The sequence below is a fragment of the Schistocerca gregaria genome, chromosome 5 (assembly GCF_023897955.1).
Source record: "Schistocerca gregaria isolate iqSchGreg1 chromosome 5, iqSchGreg1.2, whole genome shotgun sequence".
NCBI lineage: Eukaryota > Metazoa > Arthropoda > Insecta > Orthoptera > Acrididae > Schistocerca > Schistocerca gregaria.
The window spans coordinates 121,896,203-121,909,830 of NC_064924.1; the positions used below are offsets into that span (position 1 = coordinate 121,896,203).

Sequence of the window (13,628 nt, forward strand, 5' to 3'; positions counted from 1 at the left end):
ATGACTGTCACGTATGCGTCTAAGCACTCTTTCTCCAAGACATAATCAACCGTTTAGTCTCAGTAATACGTATCTGAAGTCCTTCAACTTCTTCCTACATAGTAGGGATTCCAAATACACGAGTGATACGTGGTAATGCAATGATAAGCCAAAACGTTATGACCACTGTCCAACGCGGCGTTGGATGCCGCCTGATGTTGCGGGCACGAGACGCGGTAACGGAAGTATGTAAGCGAAGCAAACACTGACTGGGGATCACCCTAGCGATGATATGGGCTGCAAATGGGGAAATCCACTGAGATAATCGACTTTGACAAAGAGCAGATTATTACTGCGCAGAGCCTGTCAACGAGTATCTGGAAACGGCGAAGCTGGCCGAATGTTCACGTGCTACCGTTGCCGACAGCAGCGCCGGTTTTTGGCTGTTTACATATCTCTGTATTTGAACACGCAAGCTTATACCAGTTTCTTTGACGCTTCAGTGTATGAATCCTATTGTTATTTTCGGATTGTAATTGACTGTTGTCATCAAACTTCATAAGGCAGTAAATTATAGTGCGACGCTTTGTCAGTATGCCTCAGTGTTAATAAACAGTCCTGCAATGGACACAATATAATTTCCTTATCACGAGATTCCGTGCAACGTTCGTCCCCAGTGAAAAGTTGTTTCCAGAATAGAATGCCGTGAGACATCAGCGAGCGAAAATAAGAAAAGTCAATCAAGTTTTCGTTTTTTTTATCTGTAAATAAGCTATTACCCTCAATAACAATGCAGAACTTAAACGTTTAAGATGATTTGTACCTTACTATTTCGAGCATTGTGCCAATACAACCACCCTATAATTTAAAATATTGCATTCCATTTATTGATTTTCCGTCGTGCGTTATATCTAGTTATGTAGCTGGATCTTGTGCAGTACAGAATTTCATTCATTGGTTTTCTCTAAGTTCGACGACAGTCCATTCAAAGATAGTCTGATTTAAGAAAAATTATCGTGGCTTGATTATAATGATAAACCATCACTGAAGACTTTTCTTCGTACCTGCGAATTCAATTTAGATGACAACGTGTATAAATGTGAATGTCATTTATATTTAAGTGGCTATATTACTGACGCCAGGAATGATGTGACGTCAATATTACGTTGTTGGTGAACTATATTCAACTGTCAGTGTTTTGATTAAATGGGAAGTGACATAAATACACCGAAAATAATACGTTAATTATGGTTTGAGAGTAACTTGACAGTTCTACACATACGATGTTATATTTTTACAGAGATTAAACAGACGAACAGCGCTGTTATTTTACTGACTAAATTTTGTCACGATTATCTTTGGTTTCTGCATAAGTTATTTACGATTTATCCATTATCTTACTGTAAAATTTCAATAAAGTATTTGAGGTAGTTTTGTGACTGATCCTGTATGCTCGTTTAATATTTTTTGTGGATTTTTTCTCGTGTGTGTAAGTTACATACTTACAGTTCTTCAAGAATGTACAGTGCAAAAACTTTTGGTATACTGTGCGGGATTCGAAGCGTAATTTCCATCCTAGAAGCAGTGTGGTTTTGGTTTTTCAAACGTAGAAAGAAGCTCGACTGATTATTCTCGCTGACTCTAATGTGTTCGTTATGTCTAACTTTAAAATTTCTTCCTGTATGGCCAACATTCATTCAAGAGGTGAGAAATAATTATTAAGAAAAAAATCGATTAGTTGTGCCGTTTCTGAGTTATTTAGCATTGAAATTTACCAACTAGGTCGCAGGGCGCGCAAATTCAAGCATCCTGCCGAAGGCGATGTTGCCAAACGTGTTCTTCGTTTGGTTTCTTCGAACCGAAAGAACGTAGCTTTGGCTGGCCTAGCTTGAATTTATCACCTCCGAGACCTTCCGCTCTGTGTGCGTTACCGTACTTTACCGCGTGCGAGTGTCTGAATTTGCGCGCACAACAACCTGATTGGCGAACTTAATTGCTAAATAACCCGGGAAGATGCGACGTATCGAATTTTTGTTAACAAACTCAGCACAACCTCCCTTGCAACTCTCTTACAAGCTCTTCAGACTGTTTCGAACCACCCTTACAATGAGAATGGAAGCCGACTCAATATTGATTCCTCAGATTCATCTGTGGTGATCATTTTCGACTCCAATATGTGGTTTTGTTATGAACACTCCCTGGGTTTCTTAATTTGACTCCCTCAAATTGTTTAGTTACATGGGGTGAAAACCAGAAAATGTTGTCACAGTCTAGCTATACCGTTTTCAAGTACCTATGCGCAGCAGTTGGTCAGGGAATGCGAGAAATTGTAACGGCAACACTCGGTATGTATTATTTCCGAATCCTAATGTAAGGGTCACCGAGTTGCTACACAATGGGCAAAACAGCGAGATACGGCGCTGGAGGCTGACGGAAAAGGCTCAATATGGCCGCCGCCGCCGCTGCTGCTGCACAAACAACTTAGAAAAGCAATTAGAGGATGGTCAGCAGTGGACTACGAAATGGGAACTTAATGAGTCCCGGCGTATCTAAGTAATTTACAGTAATCGCTATGGAGTCATAATTATGAGCGCTCGATAGCAGCGCCTGCGTCTCCTTCCTAACGCGGCTCACCCTGCCCTGCCTGCGGCCACACGATCGGCTACAGGCCCGTCCCAGTGGCGCATGTCGCGACGGAACTCTGCTGTTCCGAGTAGACATGGAACTGCGCGACTGCTTTCTGTAAGAAGTGGAGTGCAGAAGAAAACTGAGGGGGAACTACGGCCTCAGTTGGAAAATGGTGCTCACGAGGTGTCGGATTTGGGTCTTACACAGAAACCGAACTTCCGTGATTGTCGAACCTAGACAGCTGCTACGTGGTGGAACTCCATCCGTACTGGAAGTATCTGATTTTAATCCAGAGAGCATCCCTTGCCAGAATGTACAGTACGGGTTCGATTCCCGGCGGGGTCAGGCATTTTTTCTGCCTCGTGTTGACTGGATGTTGTGTGATGTCCTTAGGTTAGTTACGTTTAAGTAGTTCTACGTTCTAGGGGACTGATGACCATAGATTTTAAGTTCCATAGTGCTCAGAGCTATAGAGACGTTCTAAAATTATGGACTGGTTCCTTATACCAAAACAAGAACATAATGTCCAGTAAGCATGGACTCTAAAATACATAACTTAAGAGCTATGAGCATGAGATGTGTTTCATTGGAGCGAAGATGAACAAGTGCTCGTAAGTCTTAAGGTATGTATGTTAGAGCCCATTTTTACTCTAAGAGAGTTCCAGGAAAATGCAGCGCATCTGCAAAGAAAGCCACGTCAAATACTCTAGTGTTTTGTACACTGACGAGCCAAAACATTATGACCATCTGCTTAATAGCTTGTTTGTCCGTCTTTGGAACGAAATAAATCACTGATTCTGCTATCAGGGATCCGACAGTTTGATGTTAGGTTTGGGAGGTATGTGGTATTATATGTCTACGTAAAAGTCATGTAATTTGGTGCCGCGCTGGGTAGCCGTGCGGTTTGAGGCACCTTGCCACGGCTAGCGCGGCTCCTCCCGTCGCAGGTTCGAGTCCTCCCTCGGACGTGTGTGTGTGTGTGTGTGTGTGTGTGTGTGTTGTCCTTAGCGTAAGTAAGTAGTGCGTAAGCCTAGGGATCGATGGATTGGATTGGATTGATTTGGGGGAAGAGACCAAACAGCGAGGTCATTGGACTAGGGAAGGATGGGGAAGGAAGTCGGCCGTGCCCTGTCAAAGGAACCATCCCGACATTTGCCTGGAGCAATTTAGGGGAATCACGGAAAACCTAAATCAGGATGGCGGGACGCGGGATTGAACCGTCGTCCTCCCGAATGCGAGTGCAGTGTGCTAACCAGTGCGCCACCTCGCTCGGTAGGGATCGATGACCTCAGCGATTTGGTACCATCTTAATTTCCGAATTTCCATGTAATTCGGGTAAACAACGGGCCGCTTTTTAGCGTACGCGGTGTTGGCGACGGGTAGCGACGCAAAAAATGGTTTCTGTAGGATTTACATCAGGCGAATTTGTCTGCCGAGACGTCAACGTGAGTTCACAATAATGCTCCTCAAACGACTGTAGCACAGTTCTGACTCCGAAACACGGACAATTATACTGATGAAAGATGACATCGCTGTCGGGGAAGACATCAAGCATGAAGGGATGCATATGGTTCACAGCTGTCAGCGTGTCTTCGATTACTATCATAGGTTTGATGCAAGCGCAGTAGAATGTCTGCCACAGCATAATAATGCTGCTTCCACCAGCCCGCATCTGCGGCGCGCTGCACGTTTCGAGCCGCCGTTCACCTGTAAGACGGCGTTCATGGGGATGACCAGCGAGCTACTGTAGCAAAAGCGTCATTCACTCGAAGAGTCGACAGGTTTCCATTGGTCGACGGTCGAATCCCGATGGTTCCGTGCTCACTGTCATCGTAATTGACGATGTAATTAGCTCAACATGTGAACACGTGGGGGTCTGTTGTGGAGCTCTATGTTCAACAATGTACTGTGAACGGTGTGCTACGAAACACTTGTGTGTGCACCAGCATTGTGCTCGTCCGGCACAGATGCCACAGATCTTACTTTACAGAGCAAAGAAGGCTCCGACCCCCACATTTTGTGAACAACCGTGGACGTGCAACCATTTAGCGCCTAGTTGGTAGTTTTACTGTCCTCCTGCCTCTTACCGTAGATGTTCACAACGGTAGCACGTGAACATTCAACCAGTTTCGCCGTTTTCGAGACACTCGTTCTCAGGCTCTGCGCAATAATAATCTGCCCTTTGTCAAAGTCGATTATCTCAGTGGATTTCCCCATTTGCAGCCCATATCATCGCTAGGGTGATCCCCAGTCAGTGTTTGCTTCGCTTACATACTTCCGTTACCGCGTCTCGTGCCCGCAACATCAGGCGGCATCCAACGCCGCGTTGGACAGTGGTCATAACGTTTTGGCTTATCAGTGCATTACCACGTATCACTCGTGTATTTGGAATCTCTACTATGTAGGAAGAATTTGGAGGAATTCAGACACATATCACTGAGACTAAACGGTTGATTATGTCTTGGAGAAAGAGTGCTTAGAAGCATACGTGACAGTCATTGAAAGAAACCCCATGTTCCGGTAGTAAGAAGTTGTTGGGTAAAATACTGAACCAGTATCTCAGGTATTCCGCGAAAAAAATCTTTCTTTTGATCCGACGAATGTTAACTAAGGACAATAAGAACAAAATTAAAGTCATAGAATATCCGGAGGCATGCATAAGCCAGGAAACGGCGCTGCCTTCGGCAACGCCTATATAAGACAACAAGTATCTGGAGCAGTTGTTAGATCCGTAACTGCTGCTGCAATCGAATGTTGTTATCAAGATTTACGTGAGTTTGAACGTAGTGTCATGGCGTACGAGCTATGGGACACAACATCTCCGAGGCAGCGATGAAGAAGGGATTTTCCCGTGCGACCATTTCACGAGTGTATTGTGAATATCAGGAATCCGGCAAAACATCAAATCTGCGACATCGCTGCGGCCGGAAAGAGATCCTCCAAGAACGGGACCAACGACGACTGAAATGAGTCTTCAACGAGACAGAAATGCAACCCTTCCGCAAATTACTGCGGATTTCAATTCAGGGCCATCTACGGGTGTCAGCGTGTGAACCATTCAACGAAACGTCATCGATATGGACTTTCGGAGCCGAAGGCCCACTCGTGGACCCTTGATGACTGCACGACACAAAGCTTTACGCCTTGCCTGGGCCCATCAACACCGACATTGGCCTGTAGATAACTGGAAACAAGTTGCCTGGTCGGACGAGTCTCGTTTCAAACTGTATAGAACGGATGGACGAGTACGGGTATGTGTGATGGCGTATGCTGTTCAGAAGGGATCTCCACTCCCTCGGACTCTTACGGGTTTATGGACAGCCCAGCAGGATTCATGGTGTCTATTCCCTCCAGGTCTATTTCAGACATTAGTCGAGTACATGCCTCGTCCTATTGCGGCACTTCTGCGTGCTCGCGGAGCTCCTACACGACATTAGGCTGGTGTAGCAGCTTCTTTGGCTCTTCAGTGTATATACAAGGTGTAAAGGGTGTAAATGCAGATATTTCTACTGGTCACTGAGGACGGTGTACTGAACAACATTACATCAGTATTTACGTAATTTGCAGACTAATAATAGCTGTCACATGTCGTTATGTTTTTTAGGTTGGGTAGTACCTCCACGTATGCGTGGCGCAAGGTAGCCGTTAATGCTTATTTTCCGCTGGGCAGATGGTAAGGGGCTGAAGTGTGGACGTGTGGAAGCACTTACAATTAAGTTATCACAAGTTGCGATCGCAACTGCAGTTGAGTGCAGTTTGTATGAATATGGTTGAAGTGCTGATTACAAAAATGTATAAACTGTCTTCGCCATTGCATTATAAGCAAGGAAGATATGACATTCCGCTCACAGTGGATCATACCTAACATAATGTCGTGGCTTTAGTGACTGTAGTTATCGTAAACAGTCTTCCCCCAACTAATGTAGTTATCTGCAACGTTTACTACTGTCGACACACGCCGCGCCGAAGGTCACCTGATGAAGCGTCCGACGCGACATCTAGGGGATCCAGATAAAACATTACGCCCGAGAGCGAGGAAACCAGGGTAACAGTGACCGCCGTTTGTGTTGCATAAACATCGGCACTGAAGCTGTCGGTATGTGGTGTTGCCTATTTCGAAGCGCATCACGTTGCTCTCACTGTCAACGTAATCGTGTGAAAACTAGTGAGCACGACTGTTCCTCATGGCAAACAAAACAAAAGATCTACAGAAATTACTCTTAAGGAGAGAAACACAGCTGCATTCATAATCAATGTGATAGATGAAACAGTGGCAACCAACGGTAATAATGTACCTCACGAAAATACAATTTATTATACTGAAGAATAAATATGAAGAAGAAGAAGAAGACTTGCTTGATTGTGAAATCAAATGGTTCCAATAGCTCTAATCACTATGGGACTTAACATCAGAAGTCATCAGCCACCTAGACTTAGAACTACTTAAACCTAACTAACCTAAGGACATCACACACGTCCATGCCCGAGGCAGGATTCGAACCTGCGACCGTAGCAGCAGCGCGGTTCCGGACTGAAGCGCCTGGAACGATTCGATTGTGAAAAACTTATGGATTATCCAGAACACGATACTGACAAAGAGTTGTTACGAAGTAATGGAACCCCAGTCGTCTGCTTATCTGCCAAGTCCACCGAAGAGGAAGAAGTGAGGTGATATATCTTCTTAAAAAGCAAAAGAGATAATTGCACTCCACGACTCGGGGAAACTAAAGATTATGGTTTAATACATTACAGAAACGACATCGTACGGTAAAAGACATTAATCATCTACGATATTTATGTCACGTGGTAGTGAAGGGGAGGAAGGCCAGCACTCAAAACTTCACGTGCTGCACGATTATGTCGGTGAAAAATTAAGGCTGGTGAGAACTGTCTTGGGCGCTGAAGTTCACGAGAGTCATTTTCGTGCCTGGGGTTTGGAAGAGGCCCGTGAAACAGAACTGACTCGATTCACTGGATCTATCCGGGTTGCGAGGTTTAAACGGAGTAAGCATTTTGGCTCACGGACAAAAACAAGTTGTTTAGCCACTAGGGTTTGGAACTTAAATGAAAGATTAAACGAGTCTCACAAGGGGGTAGTGTTCTTAATGAACACCACGGAATGTTCACACATTCATAATAATACATGACGATAGTATCTGTTCCCGAAAGAACAGTTACCGTAGGTGACCATGCAGCTTTGCTAGAAATTAAATGATAATTAAATGGACACCCTAGCTGCAAACAGGCGTTGGTGTACTTCATTAGGGACACGTTGAAAATGTGTGCCCCGACCGGGACTCGAACCCGGGATGTCCTGCTTACATGGCAGACGCTCTATCCATCTGAGCCACCGTGGACACAGAGGATAGCACGACTGCAGGGACTTATCCCTTGCACGCTCCCCGTGAGACCCACATTCCCAACATGTCCACACCACTACATCTCTTAGGCGCACTACGAATGTAGTGGTGTGGACATGTTGGGAATGTGGGTCTCACGGGGAGCGTGCAAGGGATAAGCCCCTGCAGTCGTGCTATCATCTGTGTCCCCGGTGGCTCAGATGGATAGAGCGTCTGCCATGTAAGCAGGAGATCGCGGGTTCGAATCCCGGTCGGGGCACACATTTTCAACATGTCCCTAATGAAGTACACCAACGCCTGTTTGCAGCTAGGGTGTCCATTTAACTATCATTACATTCATAATACCCATCAAAATGGTATACGGAAAGAACTTCACCCATCGCGAACCCTGCATTTCAAGGGAGAGAAACCGGCAAATAGTTCGCGGTGTTGGGTGATCATGCAGCAATTCATTCTTACACGATCCAACCTGTCATGTCGACAACTGGATACGTGTTTCCAAAGATTTTAGTAATTTACCAGGAACTTTTGGAATGCAAGTAATGCAACACATGCTGAAAACATATAATCTGATTCAGGTTCCATCGAAGTCCGGCCTCATCAGAAACAAATCCAGACGCAATTCTTTCGAGATATCTCCTTCCTATATGCAGCAAAGGAGTCCCTTCTTCTGGTTGATTCGCTCGGAATATATCGTGACAGGACTCATATCGATGCAATCCGACGGCAGAATATGGTTTATGCAGTCAAGACCATGCCTCATGGGTGCACGCCATACATTCAGCCCACCTGATGTGCTACTCTTGCGACAGTTCAAGGCGGTGCTGAAGCGGACTGAAGGTCACAGTACCCTTAACGACTATCATTTCACACCATCGTCGAGGGCTTCAATTTCGTTGCTGACGTGTATTCTGCTCAATTAGTTCTGTCCTCCAGTCTTCGCAGACATTTTTCGATACTCCTGGACTGTAGCTGGATATGACGACTCCAGACCACAGAGGTTTCAAACACCGCCTACAGGCATTTCTTGTGCCCAAACGCAGTGTGACTTGGACGACTTCTTCATTCATGAAGTAGCGGGTGGTTGTAATTAAACTTTCCCTATTTAACACGTTATAACGCGGAAACTAATTATTACCGTACGAGGACCAAACTTGGTAGCGTTAATTTCAAGGAAATGGGGAAGAGAAATAATGCAGAATCAGTTCAACTTAAACACTTTCAATGTGCTGTTATGGTACATCATACCATTACATACCGGTACCGTTACCGCTACAAAAGGAACTCAACATGGCGCCCATCCGGGTCCAGAAGAGTCTGAAAGCGCAGGATTGCATTCTGCGCACCAAAACGAAGCATGTCCATAGGTATTCTGGCTACCTCTCTTGACATGCTGCGCTTCAGATCAGCAGATGTGTGAATGTTTCTCTGCTAAACTCCATCCGTCAGGTAGCCCCACAACCGAAAATCACATGGAGTGAGATCAGGTGATCATGCCGGCTGAGCATTTGGAAACGATCGGGTGATAATTCGATCGTTTCCAAATGTGTTTCGGAGGAGCAGATGAGTTTCACGAGCGATATGCGGTGAGGCCCCATACTGCATGAAAACTGTTGAGTTCAGTGTGTCTCTCCCATATAGGGCGGATATAACATGCTGGCGAAACATACTGCAGTAACGCCGACCAGTCACACCGCACGCCTTTGGTCCATGAGGCCCAAACTGTTCAAAAGAGACTGGGTCAATGATGAATGTTGCCGTGAAGCCACACCATACGGTGACACGTTCACCGTACAGAGGAGCTTCATGCACAGTGAGTGGAGGTGAAAACTGTATAAATACACAAATGTAAAAACTATAGAGAAAAGCAGAAAGAAGACCTGCAGAGGTTCGTCGATTGGTGCAGGGAGCTGCAAATGACCATCAGCATAACTAAACGTAACGTACTGCTAATATGTAGGCGGAAAGACCCATTACTGTACGATTTCATGATCGCGGAACAATCAGTGGAAGCAATAACTTCCATAATATTATCTAGGAGTATGGTTACTGAGCGATCTGAACTGGAACGACTACATAAAATTAATCACAAGTAAAGCGCATGCGAGACTGAGATTCCTTGGGAGAATCCTTAGGAAATAAAGTCCATTAACAAAAAATGTAACTTACAAAACATTCATTCGGCCAGTGCTTGAGTACTGCTCGTCAGTTGAGATCCGTGCGAGGTAGGACTGACAGACGAATTAAAGAATATCCAAAGAAGAGCAGCAAGTTTCGTTATAGCTTCATTTAGCTCGTGGGGAAGCGTCACGGAGACGCTCAGTCAACTCCAGTGGCAAACGCTCCAAGAGAGTCGCGAAAAGACCATGAAGACAAAACTAGAGAGATTCCAGGATACAAGGAAATTTACCTGCAATCGTTCTTTCAACGAACCATTCGCGACGGGAACAGGAGAAAGGGGAAGAGACGCTGGCACACATAGCACCCTCCGCCACATACCGTAAGGTAGTTTTCGGAATATATAAGTAGATGCAAATAACACAACTGTAGCTTAAGATAAATGTAATCGTGTGAATGTCACATTGCATCAGTAAACTAGGTGGCCAGTAACATCACAGAAAGAGATCGCAATTACAGTTCATGGAGAACACCAACAATTAAATAACTTTCGGTCTCGTGTTAAAATGAGAGTTGGGAACAAATCCTAATAAAATATACAGATAAGCATTTTTCTGAACATTTTAACCTAGGGACAAAGAAACGGTACTTTACTTGGCGTAAATCACTTTGAGCACACACAGAAGCTTAACAACGCCTGCAGATGTAAAATGGTAAAATGGAGATTCAGAAAAATCGGTAATGTTATATTAAGTGCCAGGTTTGAAATCAAGAAACTCTGCGAGACCTGCCACTGACTCCACGTGCTATTTCCGCTTCGTCGTATACTGCCCTTAGGGGTCAGACGATGCAACAAGCTGCATTAAGTTTATCACTAATGCTGTTATCTGATCCTTCTGAGTTCGCTCTCTTAATTATGGACCTAGTCAGTCACTGATCCAAGTGCTAGACAAGTCCGACATCGGCGGACTTCGGTGTTCTGACGGGAACCGGTATTACCACTGCGGCAAGGCCATTGACGGTCCAATTACATAATTCTTGTTTGTTCCCAACGTAAATATTCAATTCAAATGTAAATGTAGGATGATGTACGTCGAACTGCAACTGAATGATGCAAGAAGGATGACAAGCGGGAAAAAATATTTTATTTGTAATAATATTGGAAAAAATATTTGAAGTTCGTGGTAAGAACGTCCGAGCCACCATTCAACTTCGCGTTCCGGGCAGTGCAGTATCTGGGAGGCTGATGTGGAAGCGGTGGAGCACGAAAGAATTTGTGAAAGAGATGCCGCCGCCACGATTGGCGGTTGTTTGCAAAAAGCAAGGCAAACTGGATATTGCAATAGTCAGTCGTTGTATTCGTACTTTATACTGGACTGACCGATTTACAACTGCGCCAGGGCTACCGCCGTTATCACTGATATTTTTCGAACACAGTTAGGCAGTTATTTCTACGAGTCACAGTGTCTGGAACATATCTGAAGAATATATGGTGTTTTTAATTCAGAAATTATTGGTTTAATTTGCAGAGTGAATTTATATGAAAGTGTACCCGGTTAGTTCTCATAGTTTTAATGAGTTATGTTTTTAAATCACGTCGTGAAACCGAGACAACAAATATTTACTTCTCGTTTTTACATTTTGGGTTCAATTATTGTTTTGTGACTGCCTCCTTTAGCGGCGGAAATTTTTTAACACAGACATATGCTAAATCTAGGGCAACGGCCTTGCCGCAGTGGATACACCGGTTCCCGTCACATCACCGAATTTAAGCGCTGTCGGGCGTGGCTGGAACTTGGATGGGTGACCCTCCGGGCCGCCATGCGCTGTTACCATTTTTCGGGGTACACTCAGCCTCGCGATGCCAATTGAGGAGCTACCCGACCGGATAGTAGCGGCTCCGGTCAAAGAAAACCATCATAACGACCGGGAGTGCGGTGTGCTGACCACACGCCCCTCCTATCCGCACCCTCAGCGAGGATGACACGGCGGTCGGATGGTCCCGATGGGCCACTTGTGGCTGGAAGACGGAGAGCATATGCTAAATCTAGCCGCCCAGTTGTGATTTTTTTAGACTGGTACATTAAACTCTGCAAGGGATTTTTATTTGAGGCCCACTATTTCGGTGGTTCATCCGAGACAGACTTTAAAATGTAACTGGTTACCGATTTTTAGCGCTCGGCATTGAGTAAAATTTAATCTAATTAAATCCTCATCATAAGAATGGGAGCGGCCACAACTGTTGCCCCTACAATTACTGAAAAAGCAGCTGCCCTCTTCAGCAAGCAGATGTGAGTACGGCTTCTCCGCAGATACCTCGTCCGGGCGGTTGCCCATACGGCACAGCTACCCGCATCGTTGAGGCACCTAAGTCGCCCCACCGCGACAAGTTCCATGGGTTCGTGGTGGGTCCTGTCTTTACAAGCCCCGAATATATTACATGTTGACGATGAGGTCATTTCGCGACCCGTGCGCAATAGAAATTTCAGAGTACGGTTCCCCGCGATGCAGTCTTCGGGCGTTTAGCAGCATTTGATTGATCCTCTCGCACTGAGTAAAGAAAGACAGAAATCTTCAGTTAAAACTTCGGGTTGAGTGACCGTACTCGATGTACAAACCATTCCGCGAGGCTTCGTCTCCGACTCCGGAGATCCCGAATTTACACAGGTGTACACAGGATGCTCTATACATGTGAGGACCCCTCCAGCCGTTGATGCAGTCGACGTTTTGCCTCCGGCAATATCTTCTATCGTCGGTGACAAAATTTCAGGGAACTGTTTTATAGAGGGTGGTTGCAATTAAACTTGCGCTATCTGAGGCAGTGTGCACGGAAAACGATTTACCGTATTGGTATCCAGTTGTATACGAATGATATTCAGACTGTGCGCTGCGGGATTTGCGCTATTAAAAGTGTTAGCGTCATGACTTGCCGCTGTGCATCGGTACTGGTACGACGATGTTGAGCTGAACCACAAGCACCAGCGTGCGTTACCGTTGCAGACACTCAACATGTCTGTTGACAAAGTGAACAGGGTTTTACTCGCAACGCTGTTTTATCAAAACAATAGCAATATCACTGCTGCTCTTCGCCAGTATTCAACGGCCTTGCCGCAGTGGATACACCGGTTCCCTTCAGATCATCGAAGTTAAGCGCTGTCGGGCGTGGCCGGCATTTGGATGGGTGACTAACTGGGCCGCCATGCGCTGTTGCCATTTTTCGGGGAGTTCTCAGCCTCGTGATGCCAACTGATGAGCTTCTCGAACGTATAGTAGCGGCTCCGGTCAAAGAAAACCATCATAACGACCGGGAGAGCGGTGTGCCGACCACACGCCCCTCCTATCCGCATCCTCAGCTAAGGATGATACGGCGGTCGGATGGTCCCGATGGGCCACTTGTGGCCTGAAGACGGAGTGCTTTTTCTTCGCCAGTACTGACGCATTAATGTATTAAGGAGGGGGCCTCTTTCCGCACCTGCGTTGAAGAACGTTATTCGGGTGTTCGAATCAACCGGGTATTTCAAAATTGCTCCTGAATCAGGCCGA

At 45.5% G+C, this 13,628-nt stretch overlaps 1 protein-coding gene and 1 non-coding gene across 4 annotated transcripts in view; one reads left to right on the plus strand and one right to left on the minus strand.

Annotated features, from left to right (window-relative positions):
• Positions 1-13,628, minus strand: part of LOC126272997 (nuclear factor of activated T-cells 5-like) — a 367,858-nt gene that overhangs the window by 75,903 nt on the left and 278,327 nt on the right. The gene's annotated exons all lie outside the window — the stretch shown is intronic.
• Trnat-ugu (transfer RNA threonine (anticodon UGU)) lies at positions 8,153-8,226 on the plus strand. The gene has a single exon. It is a non-coding gene; the product is annotated as a tRNA-Thr (tRNA).